Source organism: Moschus berezovskii, chromosome 18, assembly GCF_049115385.1.
Source record: "Moschus berezovskii isolate FMDL1 chromosome 18, NW_MosBer_1.0, whole genome shotgun sequence".
Classification (NCBI taxonomy): domain Eukaryota; kingdom Metazoa; phylum Chordata; class Mammalia; order Artiodactyla; family Moschidae; genus Moschus; species Moschus berezovskii.
Genome location: NC_142477.1, coordinates 58,612,674 through 58,629,652, shown reverse-complemented (window position 1 = coordinate 58,629,652; position 16,979 = coordinate 58,612,674). Strand labels below are relative to the sequence as shown.

Sequence of the window (16,979 nt, the reverse complement as noted above, 5' to 3'; positions counted from 1 at the left end):
TTCTTTTTTAAAAAATTTATTGGAATATAGTTTCTTTTAAATGATGTGTTAGTTTTTGCTGTAGACCAAAGTGAATAAACTACACATATGCAGATATCTCCTCTTTTTTGAATTTCCTTCCCTTTCAGGTCACCACAGAACATTGAGTAGAGTTCCCCGTGCTATACAGTAGATTCTCATTAGTCATATGTTTCATGCATTGTAGTGTATATATGTCAGTCTCAACACTGGTGTCCATATGTTTGTTCTCCATGTCTGTGTCTCTATTTCTGCTTTGCAAAAATCTATATACAGGATGTATACATATACCATTTTCTATATTCCACATATATGTATTAATCCATGATGTTTTTCTCTTACTGACTTTCTTCACTCTGTATGCAGTCACTAGGTCTATCCATGAATCTGCAAATGGCACAATTTTATTCCTTTTTATGGCTGAGTAATATTCCATTGTATATATGTACCACATCATCTTTTTTTATTAAATTAATTAATTTTAATCGGAGGTTAATTACTTTACAATATGGTAGTGGTTTTTGCCAAACATTGACGTGAATCAGCCACGGGTGCACATGTATTCCCTATCCAACACCCCCTCCTACCTCCCTCCCCTTCCATCCCCCAGGGTCATCCCAGTGCACCAGCCCTGAGCACCCTGTCTCATGCATCGAACCTGGACTGGCGATCCACTTCACATATGATAATACACAAGTTTCAATGCTACCCTCTCAAATCATCCCACCTTTACCTTCTCCCACAGAGTTAAAAAGATTGTTCTTTACCTCTATGTCTCTTTGTTTCTTCCAAGTTGTCCATATTATTGGTATATAGTTGCTGATAGTAGTCTCTTATGATCCTTTGTAGTTCTGTGTTGTCTGTTGTGATTTCTCCACTTCGTTTCTAATTTTGTTGATTTGATTCTTCTCCCTTTTTTCTTGATGAGTCTGGCTAATGGTCTGTCTATTTTATTTATCTTCTCAAAGAACCAGCTTTTAGCTTTGTTGATTTTTGCTATGGTCTCCTTTGTTTCTTTTTCATTTATTTCTGCCCTAATTTTTATGATTTCTTTCCTTCTACTAACCCTGGGGTTCTTCATTTCTTCCTTTTCTAGTTGCTTTAGGTGTAGATTCAGGTTATTTATTTAGCTTTTCTCTTGTTTCTTGAGGTAAGCTTGTATTGCTATGAACCATCCCCTCAGCACTGCTTTTACTGAGTCCCATAGGTTTTGGGTTGTTGTGTTTTCATTTTCATTCATTTCTATGCATATTTTGATTTCTTCTGTGATTTGTTGGTTATTCAGAAGTGTGTTGTTTAGCCTCCATATGTTGAAATTTTTAATAGATTTTTCCTGTAATTGACATCTAATCTTTACTGTGATCAGAAAAGATGCTCGGAATGATTTCAATTTTTTTGAATTTACCAAGGCTAGATTTATGGCCCAGGATGTGATCTATCCTGGAGAAGGTTCTGTGTGCACTTGAGAAAAAGGTGAACTTCATTGTTTTGGGGTGAAATGTCCGATAGATATCAATTAGGTCTAACTGGTCCATTGTATCATTTAAAGTTTGTGTTTGTTTCCTTGCTAATTTTCTGTTTAGTTGATCTACCCATAGGTGTGAGTAGGGAATTAAACTCACCCACTATTATTGTGTTACTGTCAATTTCCCCTTTCATACTTGTTAGCATTTGCCTTACATATTGTGGTGCTCCTATGTTGGGTGCATATATATTTATAATTGTTATATCTTCTTCTTGGATTGACCCTTTGATCATTATGTAGTGTCTTTCTTTGTCTCTTTTCATGACCTTTATTTCAAAGTCTATTTTATCTGATATGAGTATTGTTACTCCTGCTTTTTTTTGGTTTCCGTTTGCATGAAATATCTTTTTCCAGCCCTTCACTTTCAGTCTGTATGTGTCCCTGGTTTGAGGTGGGTCTCTTGTAGACACATATATGGGGTCTTGTTTTTGTATCTAGTCAGCCAGTCATTGTCTTTTGGTTGGGGCATCCAACCCATTTACATTTAAGATAATTATTGATAAGTATGATCCCGTTGTCATTTACTTGGTTGTTTTGGGTTCAAGTTTATAAACCTTTTCTGTGTTTCCTGTCTAGGGAAGATCCTTTAGCATTTGTTGAAGAGCTGGTTTGGTGGTGCTGAATTCTCTCAGCTTTTGCTTGTCTGTAAAGCTTTTGATTTCTCCTTCATATTTGAATGAGATCCTTGCTGGGTTCAATAATCTGGGCTGTAGGTTTTTCTCTTTCATCACTTTAAGTAGGTCCTGCCAGTCCCTTCTGACCTGATGAGTTTCTGTTGAAAGCTCAGCTGTTATCCTTATGGGAATCTCCTTGTGTGTTATTTGTTATTTTTCCCTTACTGCTTTTAATATTTGTTCTTTGTGTTTGATCTTTGTTAATTTGATTAATATGTGTCTTGGGGTGTTTTGCTTTGGGTTTATCCTGTTTGGGACTCTCTGGGTTTCTTGGACTTGGGTGGCTATTTCCTTCCCATTTTAGGGAAGCTTTCTACTATTATTTCCTCAAGTATTTTCTCATGGTCTTTCTTTTTGTCTTCTTCTTTTGGGACTCCTATGATTTGAATGTTAGGTGTTTGACATTGTCCCAGAGGTCTCTGAGGCTGTCCTCATTTATTTTAATTATTTTTTTCTTTTTTCCTCTCTGCTTCATTTATTTCCACCATTCTATCTTCCACCTCACTTATCCTATCTTCTGCCTCAGTTATTCTACTGTTGGTTCCCTCCAGAGTATTTTTTATCTCAGTTATTGCATTATTCATTATTGATTGACTCTTTTTTATTTCTTATAGGTCCTTGTTAAACATTTCTTGCATCTTCTCAATCCTTGTCTCCAGATTATTTATCTGTAATTCCATTTTGTTTTCAAGATTTTGGATCATTTTTACTATCATTATTCTGAATTCTTTTTCAGGTAGACTCCCTATCTCCTCCTCTTTTGTTTGGTTTGGTGGGCATTTATCATGTTCTCTTACCTGCTGAATATTTCTCTGCCTTTTCGTCTTGTTTAGATTGCTGTGTTTGGGGTGGCCTTTCTGTAGGCTGGAAGTTTGTGGCTCCTCTTTATTGTGGAGGTTTTTGCTGTGGGTGGGGTTGGACGGGTGACTTGTCAAGGTTTCCTGATTAGGGAAGCTTGTGTTGGTGTTATGGTGGGTGGAGCTGGATCTCTTCTCTCTGAAATGCAATGAAGTGTCCAGTAGTGAGGTGTCTATGGGTTTGGTGTGACTTTGGGCTGCCTGTATATTAATACTCAGGGCTGTGTTCCTGTGTTGCTGGAGAATTAGCGTGGTATGTCTTGCTCTGGAACTTGTTGGCTCCATGATGTTTTTCTCTTTCTGACTTTCTTCACTTTGTATGACAGTCACTAGATCTACCCACGGCTCTGCAAATGGAACAATTTTATTCCTTTTTATGGCTGAGTAATATTCCATTGTATATATGTACCACATCTTCTTTATCCATTCCTCGTTGATGGACATTTAGGTTGCTTCCATGTCTTCAGGTGGCACTAGTGGTAAAGAACCTACCCACCAATGAAAGGGATGTAAGAGAGGTGGGTTTGATCCCTAAGTCCAAAAGATACCCTGGAGGAGGACATGGCAACCCACTCCAGTATTCTTGCCTGGAGAATCCCATGGACAGAGGAACCTGGCAGGCTACAGTCCATAGAGTCGCAAAAGTTGAACACAACTGAAGCGACTTAATTCATATGCACACACATGTCCTTGCAAATAGTGCTGCTGTGAACATTGGGGTGCATGTATCTTTTTGAATTATGAGTTTCCCTGGATTTATGCCCAGGAATGAGATTGTTAAGTCATATGGTATTTCCTCCTCTATATCTTTAAATATTCAATAATTTAGTATAATTCTAAGAGGGCACTGAATTGTTTTTCTCTGGGTATATGCCCAGGAGTAGGATTGCTGAATCATATGGTAATTCTAGTTTTTGCTTTTTAAGGAATCTCCAAACTGTTCTCCATAGTGGCTGTATCAATTTACATTCCCACCAACAGTGCAAAAGGGTTCCCTTTTCTCCCTACCCTCTCCAGTGTTTTTTATTTTATTGATGGCCATTCTGATTGGTGTGGGCTGACACTTAATTGTAGTTTTGATTTGCACTTCTTTAATAATTAGTGATGTTGAGCATCTCCTCATGCGTTTGTGAGCCATCTGTATGTCTTCTTTGGAGAAATGTCTATTTAGGTCTTCCACTCTTTTTTTTCTTTTGATTGGGTTGCTTATCTTTTTGATATGGAGCTGCATGAGCTGTTTGTATATTTTGGAGATTAATCACTTGTCAGTTGCTTCATTTGCAAATATTTTCTCTGCTTTTGAGGGTTGTCTTTTCATCTTGTTTATGATTTCCTTTGCCGGGCAAAAACTTTTAAGTTTAATTAGGTCCCATTTGTTTAGTTTTGTTTTTATTTTAATTACTCCAGGAGGTGGGTCAAAAAAGATCTTGCTGTGATTTATGTCAAAGAGTGTTCTGCCCATGTTTTCCTCTAAGAGCTTTATGTGTCTTAAGTGTCTAGCCTTATGTTTAGGTCTTTGGTCCATTTCAAGTTTATTTTTGTGTATGGTGTTTTGGAGTGTTCTAATTTCATTCTTTTACAAATAGCTTTTCAGTTTTTCCCAGCACTATTTTTTGAAAAAACTGGGAAACTTTGAGATTTGACTGTTAGGACAATTGGTATGAATGCCTCTTGGCAGCTGGTTGTTAAATCAAATTATTATATCTAGAAAGGCAGTGGATTAAGCTAGATTGGATGTTAGTTTCAGTTAACTTCCTCAGGAAGAGTCACTTACCTGATAACATTCCAGGTTGTCTCAGGGAGTCCTGCTAGTTGTCTTGTTGTGGAGCATGAGTCCTATCACTCATTCTGTAGGCCACATTGTTCCTTGCCAGGGATATTGGCAGGAAGAGCTATGTGAAAGGACCATGATATACTCTGTCTTTGTGTACAGTCTCAGAGCAGTATAAATTATTTATTTGTTTGAAAATAATAATCTCCATGAATATACTTTAGGTGCACCCTAAGTTATTAGAGTTGCAAAACTCAGTTGCATAAAAATAATTTAACCTTATGAGGTTGGGTATTATCTCATTCTCATTCGTGAAACTAGTTTTTCCATGATCACACAATTAGTAAGCCAGAATTTGAGTCTATGCATCTAATTTCATAACCTACATGTTGGTTTTTTCTTTCTGTAATATAGCATCTTTGAGTCTGGCCTAATATTTCTTCTATTCTTTCAATAGACATTTTTCGAGTACCTGCCATCTCTTAGGTACTGTGCTGGATACTGCACATAAAAATTAATGAACATGATTCCTATAGTGGATATGCTCCTATTTAATTGTGATAGAAATCAGGAATATTGTAAAAAATGATAAAATGTGAAGCTAACCATCCATTGTGATAGAAAATAGGAACAGGCACCATGAAATCAGGTACATGATATTCCTGGAGAGAATAATTGTTGTTGTTAAGTTACTAAGTTGTGTCTGACTCTTTGCAAGCCCATGGACTGCAGCATGCCACACCTCCCTGTCCCTCACTATCTCCTGGAGTTTGTCCAAGTTCATGTCCATTGTATCAGTTATGTCATCCAACCTGCTCATCAACTGCTATCCTCTTCTCCTTTTGCCTTCAGTCTTTCCCAGCATTAGGGTCGGTGAATAGCTGACTCATTGGAAAAGACCCTGATGTCAAAGAGAATAAGAGAGTTTGTTTTTATCAGGGATGTGGTCCCTTAGAGAGGAGAGCTGAAGAGTACCTAGGCATTAATCGGGTAAATGTTGGGGTGGTAGAGGCAAAACCCTGGCATCAGATCAGGTCATTGAAATGCCAGGAACTGAAGGCCAGAGTGATCTCAGGGGCGAAGAGGAGGGAGAGAGCCCATGGAAGTAAGATTCTAGATGAGGCCCGAGAGACAGTAAGAGGCCAGACAAGCAAAGTCTTTGGGTCCTAAAGAGTATCTTTAATCCTAGAGGCAAAGGAAAGTCACTGAAAATATATGAGCGACAAAGTCAGATTTGTGATCTAAACAGCTTTTTTCATCTCAATGCAGACGGGATTGGCAGATAGCCAAGGTGTGCTTGGGGAAGACCAGCAGGAAACTGTAGAGCTTACAAGGCCAGATATGACAGAGTGTGGATTAAGTGATGATGTGAAGATGGAGTGTGGAGAAGGGGTTTCAGAAGTGATTATGAGGTAAAAATCAGTGATGGACTGAATATGGGGTCAGGAGAAGAAAAGCAAGTTGGATAATTGATGGCAACATTCACTGTGATAGAGACTCTGCAAGCAGATCCAACTTGGGAGGCAGATTTCAAGTTCAATTTTGAACATGTTGAGTTTGGGGTTACTTTGAGAGAGATAAGCAGAAACAACAAATTGACATTTAAACCTATTATATTGAAGCCTAGAGGAGAGGCCAGGGCTGAAAATATACCTTTGTGTATTACAAGTATGGAGGTGGTAATGACATCATGACTATGGGTGCCATTGTTTAGGGAGTTACTAAGGAGTGATAAGAAAGCAGAGCCTTGAACCATGCCTTGCAGAACTTCATTTCATAGCTGTTTGAAGGAAGATAAACTTACAGAGGATGTAAGAGTATCACAAAAGATAAGAGTGAAACCACTAGTGTCATGAAAACAAAAGGAAGATATACTTTGCTGAAGATGGAGTGACCAGCAATGTCAAGTAATATGGATTTTAAAAAGTCCTTTGGAGTTATTGACATGATATTCATTGGTGATCTTAGCAAGAGTTATTTTTGTGTGTGTGTGTGTGTGAAGGATATGGAAAAAGACAGATAAGAGCAGGGTAAAGAGTGAGTTAGGGCTGTGAAACTGGCCTCAATCAAATAGACAAGTCTTACAGAAAGAGAATAGCAGATAGAATATGCAGTTTTAGGGAAAGGTTTTTTGTATAAAATGAGAGAGACTTGAATATGTTTAAAAGTCATTGGTGAAAATTTCATTGATAGGGAGTGGGCAGCCATTTAGATGAGAAAAGGATCATGGGAGAAGGGGAGTAGGCAGGAAAGGATTTTCAGAGATGCCTGTGTTTGCATTCTTGGTAGGAAGAGGATAAAGGAGTTCCCCACCTAGGATTTTTGTTTTCCTGTAAAGCATGACACAGTATCTTTGTCTATGAGGGAACAGGGAGGTTGAGGAGGGCTGAGAGAACTTGAAATATGGTAGTTGTGGTGAAGAGTGTGTGGGAGTCATTTTGAGTAAGTAGTGGGATTCCTCGGAGAAGGCAATGGCAAGCCACTCCAGTACTCTTGCCTAGAAAATCCCATGGATGGAGCAGCCTGGTAGGCTGCAGTCCATGGGGTCGCTAAGGGTTGGACCCGACTGAGCGACTTCACTTTCACTTTTCACTTTCACACATTGGAGAAGGAAATGGCAACCCACTCCAGTGTTCTTGCCTGGAGAATCCCAGGGACGGGGGAGCCTGGTGGGCTTCCGTCTATGGGGTCACACAGAGTCGGACACGACTGAAGCGACTTAGCAGCAGCAGCAGCAGCAGTGGGATTCCTGGTCAATATCAAGGGTTCATTCTCCAGAAACTTTAGAACATTCATCTTATGCTGTTAAGTAAAAAATCCATGCTATGTCCATGTTTTGTGAAAAATCCATGCTAAGAACATCTATATAAGTAAGAGGGAAATATTTGAGAAAGGTGGTAAGGATTTTTTTTTAAAGTGATTGATTTTCAGACTGTTTTGGGAGACTGGAAGGAAAATACTCATTTGAACATAAAAATCTAAATTTTAAAGGATCTCTGAATGTGTGTATACTTATTAAATGAACCAGCTTAAGGGAAAAAGTTTCTTTTTCACACGAGAAAAATTGACCAATTTATCTTGTTTAAGCATTGAGGCCTGGGTTGAATTAAACATTAGAGATTATTTTAAAAGGATATCAGGACTTGCATAAAACTGTGCACTAAGGTGGCTGGATTTTTATTTTTGCTGTCGATCAAGGATGTTAGGTCTTTGCAATTTCCCTATCCATTCAAGAAGATGAACAGATGTTTCAATGAATGTGAAACTAAGCAAATAGAGCCTCCTTTTCTAAATGGTTTTTGGCTGAGGAATACAAGGGACAAACACCTGGAGATTAGAAATGTGTCTCTAATCACTAGAAATGCTTCTTTTTAATGAGTTGGCCTCAGTTGGCTAATAGAAATTGCCTAAGTGTGAAACTTTTCATTTCTTGTGTGTAGAGTACACGACCACATATGTTGGTGGAAGCACAGGAGCATATACAAAAGGAATTTTTTCTCCTCTTGAACAATTCTTGTTTGGCTGGGGAGGGAAAGTATTCAAACAAAAGTTACAAAAGAGACCTTCAGTAATTCATAAATTCAGGTGTTTAAGGAGATGGGCAAAGGCTCAGAGTAAGAGAAGGACGAGATCGCAGAAAGACCTCATAAAGGAAGATTTGGGAATAAGGATATCAGAGATTTAGCTAGAGTAAGGCTAAGATCTATTAACTGCTTCTAATGCACAAGCACTCTCAGGAGATTCCCATGGAGAATCACGTAGGAGATTTTAAGGGCCAGACTGAGAGTGACATGTATCCCTTCTGTCCCATAGCACTGATCAGAAGTCAATCACACTGCCCAATGTAACTACAGTAGTGGTTTGGAAGTATACAGGCATCTCAGGAGATATTGTGGGTTTGGTTTCAGACCATGACAATAAAGCAAGTATTGCAATAAAGTGAGTCACATACTTTTTTTTTTTCTCACTGCATATTATGGTTATATTTATATTATCTATTAAGTGTGTGAGAGTATTATGTTTAAAATCAACCCCCAATGTATACATCTTAATTTTAAAAATGCATGCGTGTGTGCTAAGTCACTTCAGTCATGTCCAACTCTTTGCGACTCCAACTCTATAGCCCGCCAGGCTTGTCTGTCCTTGGGATTTCCCAGGCATGAATACTGGATTGGGTTGCCATTTCCTTTCCCAGGGGATCTTCCTGACCCAGGGATTATTAAAACTGTGTCTCTCAAGTCTCCTTCATTTGCAGGCAGGTTCTTTACCACTACTGCCACCTGAGAAGTCTCAATGAAAAAAATACCTTTTTGCTAAAAAAATGCTAATCGACATCTGAGCCTTCAGTGAATCATAATCTTTTTGCTGATGGAGGGTCTTGCCTCAGTGTTGATGGCTGCTGATTGATCAGGGTGGTGGTTGCTCAAGGTTGGGATGGCTGTGCCAATTCTTTAAAATAAGACAACAAAGTTTTCCCAATGATTGACTCTTCCCTTCACAAAAGTTTTCTATGTAGCATGTAATACTGTTTGATAGCATTTCACCTTTTGGTGTCAATCCTCTCAAACCCTGCTGCGGCTTTATCAACCAAATTTATCTAACATCCTAAATCCTTTGTTGTAATTTCAACAATCTCCACCAGTAGCAGATTATATCTCAAGAAACCAGTTTCTTTACTGATCGATAAGAAGCAGCTCCTCATCTATTAAAGTTCATTGTGAAATTTAGTCACATCTTTAGGGTCCACTTTGAATTCTAGTTCTTTTGATGTTTTCACCACAGCTATAGTTACCTCCTTCACTGAAGTCTTGAACCCCCCTCCAAGTTACCAGATAAGGTTGAGATCAGCTTCTTCCAAACTTCTGTTAATAGTGATATTTTTACCTCTTCCCATGAATGATGAAATGTTTTTACTGGCAGCTAGAATGGTGAATCCTTTCCAGGAGGTTTTCTATTTAATTTGTCCACATACATCAAAGGAATCACTATCTATGGCAGTTATGGCCTCACAAAACGGTTATCTTAAATAAGACCTGAAAATGAAAATTTCTCCTTGATCCATGGGCTGCAGAATGAATGTTGTATTTGCAGGCAAAAAAGCAGCATTAATCTTGTTATACATCTCCATCAGAGCTCTTGGGTGACAAGGAGCTCTGTGAGTGAGCAATAATATTTTGAGAGAAGTCTTTTTTTTTTTTTCCGAGCAGTGGGTCTCAACAGTAGGCTTATAATATTCAGTAAACCACTTTTTCAACAGATAGGCTGTCATCCAGGTTTTGTAGTTCCATTTATAGAGCAAAGAGTAGATTTAGCATAATTCTAAAGAGGCCTAGGATTTTCAGAATGGTAAATGAGTATTGACTTCAACTTAAAGTCACCAGCTGTATTAACCCCTTAAAAGAGAGTCAACTTATCTTTTGTAGCTTTGTAACCAGGCATTGATTTCTCCTCTCTAGCTACGGAAGTCCTAGATGGCATCTTCTAATAAAAGGCTGTTTCATCTCCGCTGAAAATCTGTTCTTTGGTGTAGCCACTTCCATCCATTATCTTAGCTACATCTGGACTACTTGCTGCAGCTTTTACATCAGCACTTGCTGCTTCACCTGGCACTTTTCTGTTATGTAGATAGGTTCTTTCTGAAATGCTGTGAACCAGCCTCTGCTAGCTTGAAAATTTTCTTCTTCAGCTTCCTCACCTCTCTCAGCCTTCATGGAATAAAAGAGAGTTAGGGCCTTGCTTTAGGTTAGACTTCAGTTTGAGGGAATGTTGTGGCTGATTTGATTTTCTATCCAAGCCACTAAAACTTTCTCCATATCACCAATAAGTCTGTTTTACTTTCTTATTAATTGTGTGTTCACTGGAGTAGTAGTTTTAATTTCCTTCCAGAACATTTGCTTTGCATTGCATAGCTTATGTTTGCCTCAAAAGCTCTAGCTTTCAGCCCATTTCAGCTTTCCACATGGCTTCCTCCCTGAACTCAATCATTTCTAGCTTTTGATTTAAAGAGAAAGATATGCAACTCTTCCTTTCACTCGAACATTTAGAAACCACTCTAGGGTTATTAACTGGCCTAATTTCAATATTGTATTTCTCAATATGGAGGCCTGGGAAGAAAGATAGATCCAGGGGTACGGTCAGCCAATGGAGTTGGAATGCATGCAACATTTATAGATTAAATTCACTGTCTTATGTGGGTGAAGTTCAAGGGACCTCAAAACAATTACAAGAGTAATATCAAAGGTCATTGATCAGAAATCACTATAACAAATGTAATAGTAATGAAAAAGTTTGAAATATTGTGAGAATTGCCAAAAGGTGACATACAGATAGGAAGTGAGTCAATGCTCTTGGAAAAATAGCACCAATAGGCTTGCTTGACACAGCATTGACACAAGCCTTCTATTTGAAAAAATACCGTACCTGAGAAACACAGTAAAATGAGGTGTGCCCAGAGTTTGAGCTGTGTGCCTGAGAAGATGTAGGTTTGTTTAGCATCTAACCAGTCTCTGCTATGTGCCCACTGGAGCATCACAGAAGCGATTTCACTCCCTCTTCCTCAATCATAGACTCTTTAGACTTCCTCCCTCAGGGGAGATACCTGATCAGTCCTACCAGGAATCATTCATATGTGATTGTTCCCAAATCTTCTACCACCTGGCCATTATTTTTTAGCAAACCTTCTTGGGATTGGAATGAAAATTTTCCAGATGGGATCCCCCCAAATGCTGGTAAAGTGGGATTATTTTGTTTGATTTCATAACTACTATAAGGCCAAAGAGAAGGCCAGTATTGGGAAGACTTCCCATTGAGAGGCAGATAATGGAATCCCACAAAAAAGATCATCTGAAGGATGAAAGGGGTTGCTAGGATGCCATTTTTATCGGGCAGCTGTATCAAGCATTTGTCATTATATATTATTCTTACCTACTTCTCAACAAAGAAAAAAAGTACATGTGCACACAAATTAACCAGTTCATTTCTATAAAGTGAACTCAAGGAGAAGAAAGAAATGCTTTCAAATATTGTTATATTTGTGTTAGATTTTGGATTTAAATGAGGAAAAAACACCAAGAATTTCTGTATTTAAAATCTTTTTGTTGCAATGTTACCCAGTCCACTGGTCTTACCTAGTGATTAAAGTGTTGCATTCAGTAATCTAGCCAGTAATGAACATGCTTAAATGATATACAAGTGAGTTAGCATTGCTTTGTGGAACTAAGAGTTGTCACCTTACATTGTCACATCGATTAGATAAGGAACTATTGATGTCTTGCCATTTCAACATATCCCAGTGGCCTGAGTCCCAGGTGTCTGTCTACATCTAGTGACCCTTGAAGAGAGAAATCATGTATCTTTCTTGCTTTTTTCTTTTCTTCTTCAGCAGTTGTGCTTTCACTATTCTCTACTGAGAAATATTATAGCCCAAGGCAAGTGCTCATTCTTATCAGAGGAAAGAATTTATTAAAAACAATCTATGTCTAAATTCCAAGAAGAGAGAAAGCTTATGGATCTCTCTGTATAATCTACCAATGTGCTTACCTATTTCAAATATGTTTTCCTAAATTGAGTTTGTAATGTCAAGGTTTCAGGGTACAGGACATTTTTTTGTTCAATGGTTTATGGCTAGACTCGTGAGCAGTGACTACCACACTTCTATTTTTCTATACATGTGGTTGCTCTTGGGTGTTGGCATTGTCAAAAACAGAATTCATTAAAATTATAATTCATATTTAGTTTCCTGCTATAATTCCTGTTTCTTCTTTCACCAGGTTGTCTCTTAAGAAGAAAGATGCCAAAGGAGGGGCAAAAACATTTGTACACAAACATAAACACTAATACACAAACAACTGATTTGTGTATTAGTGTCCTTTTTTCTTGGTTCTCCCCAATAAGATTTAAGTGATACTAACAGATTTTCAAGAGGCACTTTAGAATAAACAAAACAGTGAGTATCTAGGCAGAAAGCCATATACTTTCAGATCTCAATATGTTTATAATATATATGAAGACAGAAACAACATAAATAACTATATTCTACTTGGTTATTATTTGTCAAGTTATTATTTTTCAGGGACGAGTTTAACCATAGATGCATTATTGAGAGGAAGAACAGTAGAATATTGAGGGCAAATGGTGATAGTGGTGGGGTATCTTTGTTACCTAGAAAAAAATATTGAGAATCTAGGGGAATTTTCAATTTTGAACCCCTGTGCTCTGTCACAGGGCATTTGTTTTGCTGACTGAATGCTCTTGGATATGCGGGACAAAAATGATGGTAGAGACTGCAGATGTAATTTTCTTCTTTGGCTTTTTCATAATACCATAAATGTGAACCATGCTGAGTCAGGTGTAACATTCATTTGAAAATATCCTAAACTGCACTTTGAACACATCTTGGCCTCTATGGCATCATTTAGAAACCCAAGCCTTTGTGGGATTTCTGACTTTTCTATTTATATGATGGGTTGGTAATCTTATAACGGCATTAGTTTTGTGACCAGTTACCAAAGATTTGTTATTGTTTTTAGAAAATTAGGCTATCATTAAATGTCTACAGCAAGGTTAAAAACAGCCCAGAAAAGTGTGCGATAGGATAATTTAGAAACCTCCTCTCCTGGATATTTGGTACTATGGAATTCAACAAGGAATGTTGGACACTTCTCAAATAAAATTAATTTAAATTCAGTCTTACAAAAGGTTATATTATAGAATATATTGAAAAAAAAAAGGTTAGTTGGAAAGTCAAACATGTTAGAATTTGGCATTTACCAGGGTTTTGGATATAAAAGTGCTTCTCATATGTCAAGACAAAATTTATTCTCTTTTCCTCAATAGCATTTTATGAGATTAAATATTCCTGTTCTACATAAATAGAATAGAAACATCTCTCTTTTTAAGTGTCATGAAACTAAGAAATGGCCTCTGTACAAAAAGATTTTTAAAATTTCTCCTTGCTATATCATTTTGGTCAATTTAGGGGGGATAATTTGTGGGGACATTGTGATTGTTTTTTAAAATTTTTATTGTAATTTTAATTGGAGAATAATTGCGTGACAGTGTTGTGTTGATTTCTGCAGTGCAAATCAGCCATAATTATATATATGTCACCTCCCTGTTGAGCCCCATTCCATCCCATCATCCCACCCCTCTAGCTTGTCAGAGAACACCATGCTGAGCTCCCCCCATGCAACACAGCACCTTCCCACTAGCTAGCTATTTTACCCATGGTAGTATGTATATGTCAATACTACTTTCTCAATTCATCCCACCCTCTGACTCATTGGAAAAGACCCTGATACTAGGCAAGATTGAAGGCAGGAGGAGAAGGGGACGATTGAGCGTGAGATGGTTGGATGGCATCACCAGCTCTATGGACATGAGTTTGAGCAAGCTCTGGGAATTGTTGATGGACAGAGAGGCCTGGCATGCTGCAGTTCATGGGGTCGCAGGGAGTTGGACATGACTGAGTGACTGAACTGAACCAAAGCTAGTGTGATCCTGAAAATAGTGAAAGTATTAGTCGCTCAGTCGTGTCCAACTCTTTGTGACCCCATGGATTGTAGCCTGCTGGGCTCCTCTGTCCATGGTATTTTCTAGGCAAGAATACTGGAGTGGGTAGCCATTCCTTTCCTTAGGGGATCTTACTGACCCAGGGATTGAACCCAGGTCTCCTGCATTGCAGTCAGATTCTTTTACCATCTGAGCCTTCAAGGAAGCCCAATGTGATGCTGAGACAGTGTCAAGTGATGGATGAGGAGGAAGGAAAATGATGGACTAGTAAATGCAGACAGAGTTGATGCACATCCATAGTTCCAGTAGCATGATCGATGAGCTGCTTAATTTCAAATGGTTTGTCTTGCCGAATTTGGAGTCTAGCCTCTGGCACTTAGCCTCTCCCTTTGTGACTTGAGTATTTTCTGGGCATGTACGTGCCAGTTTTCTTCACAGCTTGTTGTGATTTATTTATCTTAACATTCTTCAGTGATTTGAAATGTCACATTTTCTTATACTGAAATCTTATACCGTACATATTTAGGACGTGAATCTTTGGCAGCTAATCTTTTTTCTTGCAATCATTTGTCTTTCTTGTCTGAAGCTGGTATCGTGTTTTAATTGTTATAAGTCTCTAATACTCTTCATCATCTAGAATGGTATAACTCCTGTTATCTGTTTTTCCTTTGATATTTTAGGAAAAAGAGTGACTATGAAAAATAATTCTGCCTTTGTCTTATTGTTTTAAGTATTTGTATCTCTTACTTAGTTGTAAACTTGTCAGTTTCTTTTAATTACATTTTATGTAAATATTTTACTTATGTGAAAGTGTTAGTCACTCAGTCGTGTCCGACTCTTTGCAACCCCATGAACTGTCGCCTGCCAGGCTCCTCTGTCCATGGAATTCTCCAGGCAAGAATACTGGAGTGGGTTGCCATTCCCCTCTCCAGGGGATTTTCCCAACCCAGGAATTGAATCTGGGTCTCCTGAATTGCAGGCAGCTTCTTTACCACCTGAGCTACCAGTGTGTGCTTAGTTGCTCAGTCGTGTCCAACTTTTTGCTACCCCATGGACTGCAGCCCACAAGGCTACTCTGTCAGTAGGGATTCTCCAGGCAGAAATACTGGAGTGGGTTACCATGCCCTCCTCCAGGGGATCTTACCAACCCAGGGATTGAACCCAGGTCTCTCACATTGCAGGTGAATTCCTTACCATATGAGCCACCAGGGAAGCCCCAAATACTTTACTTGCATCTTCATTTTAATACAAGTAAGATAAGTATGTCTTTTAAAAAACTATCATTGTCAGATTTGCTTTCAGGTTTAAAATATTTAGGTAAAATGGATATGCAGCCTTCCATGTTTATGTTGTGAGATGTAGTATAATTTTAAAATAATTTGCTTCTTAAATAGCCTATACCCTTTTCCTTTTATAAAGATAGATTTCCTAAAAACTTTTTATGTGTATGTATATATTATGGGCTTCCCTGATAGCTCGGTTGGTAAAGAATCTGCCTGCAATGCAGGAGACCCCAGTTCAATTCCTGGGTCAGGAAGATGCGCTGGAGAAGGGATAGGCTACCCACTCCAGTATTCTTGGGCTTCCCTTGTGGCCTAGCTAGTAAAAAATCCACCTGCAATGTGGGAAACCTGGGTTTGATCCCTGGGTTAGGAAGATCCCCTGGAGAAGGGAAAGTTGACTCACTCCTGTATTCTGGCCTGGAGAATTCCATGGACTGTACAGTCTATGGGATCGCAAAGAGTTGGACACAACTGAGTGACTTTCACTTTCATATATATATATATAAAAGTATATATATAATATACATGTGTATGCATACACACACACACACACACACACACACACATCCCACATCTTCTTTATCCATTCATTTGTTGATGGACACTTAGGTTGTTTCTGTATCTTGGCTATTGTAAATAAAGCTTCAATGAACATAGCAGTGCATATGTCTTTTCGAATTAGTGTTTTCAAATTTTTTGAATAAATACCCAGAAGTAGAATTCCTGGATCATATGATAGTTCTCTTATTAATTTTTTGAGGACTCTCCATACTGTTTTCCATAGTGGCTGCACACCAACTTACATTCCCACCAACAGCACTTGAGGATTTCTTTTTCTCCACATCTTAGCCAACACTTGTTATTTCTTGCCTTTTGGATAATAGCCATTCTAATAGGTGTGAAGTGATAGCTCATTGAGATTTTGATTTGCATTTACATAATAATTAGTAATGTTGAAATCTTTTCATATACCAGTTGGCTATCTGTATGTCTTCTTTGGAAAAATGTCTTTTCAATTCCTCTGCCCATTTTTTAATCAGGTTGGGTTTGTTTGTTTGCTTGTTGTTATTGAGTTCTGTGAATTCTTTATATATTGGATATTAATCTGTATCAGATAATTATTTGTAGATATCTTCTACCATTTTGTAGGTTGTCTTTTTGTTTCGTTGATGGTTTCCTTTGTTGTGAAAAAGCTTTTTAGTTTGATGTAATCCCATTTGTTTATTTTTCTTTTGTTTCTCTTTCCTAAGAAGACATACTTAGTAAGATATTGCTAAAACTCATGTCAAAGAGCATATGGCCTATGTGTTTTCCTAGGATTATGGCTTCAGATCTTACATT

At 38.1% G+C, this 16,979-nt stretch overlaps 1 protein-coding gene across 8 annotated transcripts in view; it reads left to right on the top strand.

The window, feature by feature from the left end:
- The window catches only part of PDE4D (phosphodiesterase 4D), a 1,698,276-nt gene that overhangs the window by 268,986 nt on the left and 1,412,311 nt on the right, over positions 1-16,979 (top strand). Inside the window, exon 1 of one of the 8 annotated variants that reach the window (XM_088827707.1) lies at positions 2,856-2,887. The exons of the other annotated variants lie outside the window; for them this stretch is intronic. The gene's annotated coding sequence lies outside the window, so the exon portion shown is untranslated. Of the gene's footprint in view, positions 1-2,855; positions 2,888-16,979 lie in introns of those variants that run through there. 8 annotated transcript variants of the gene reach the window in all.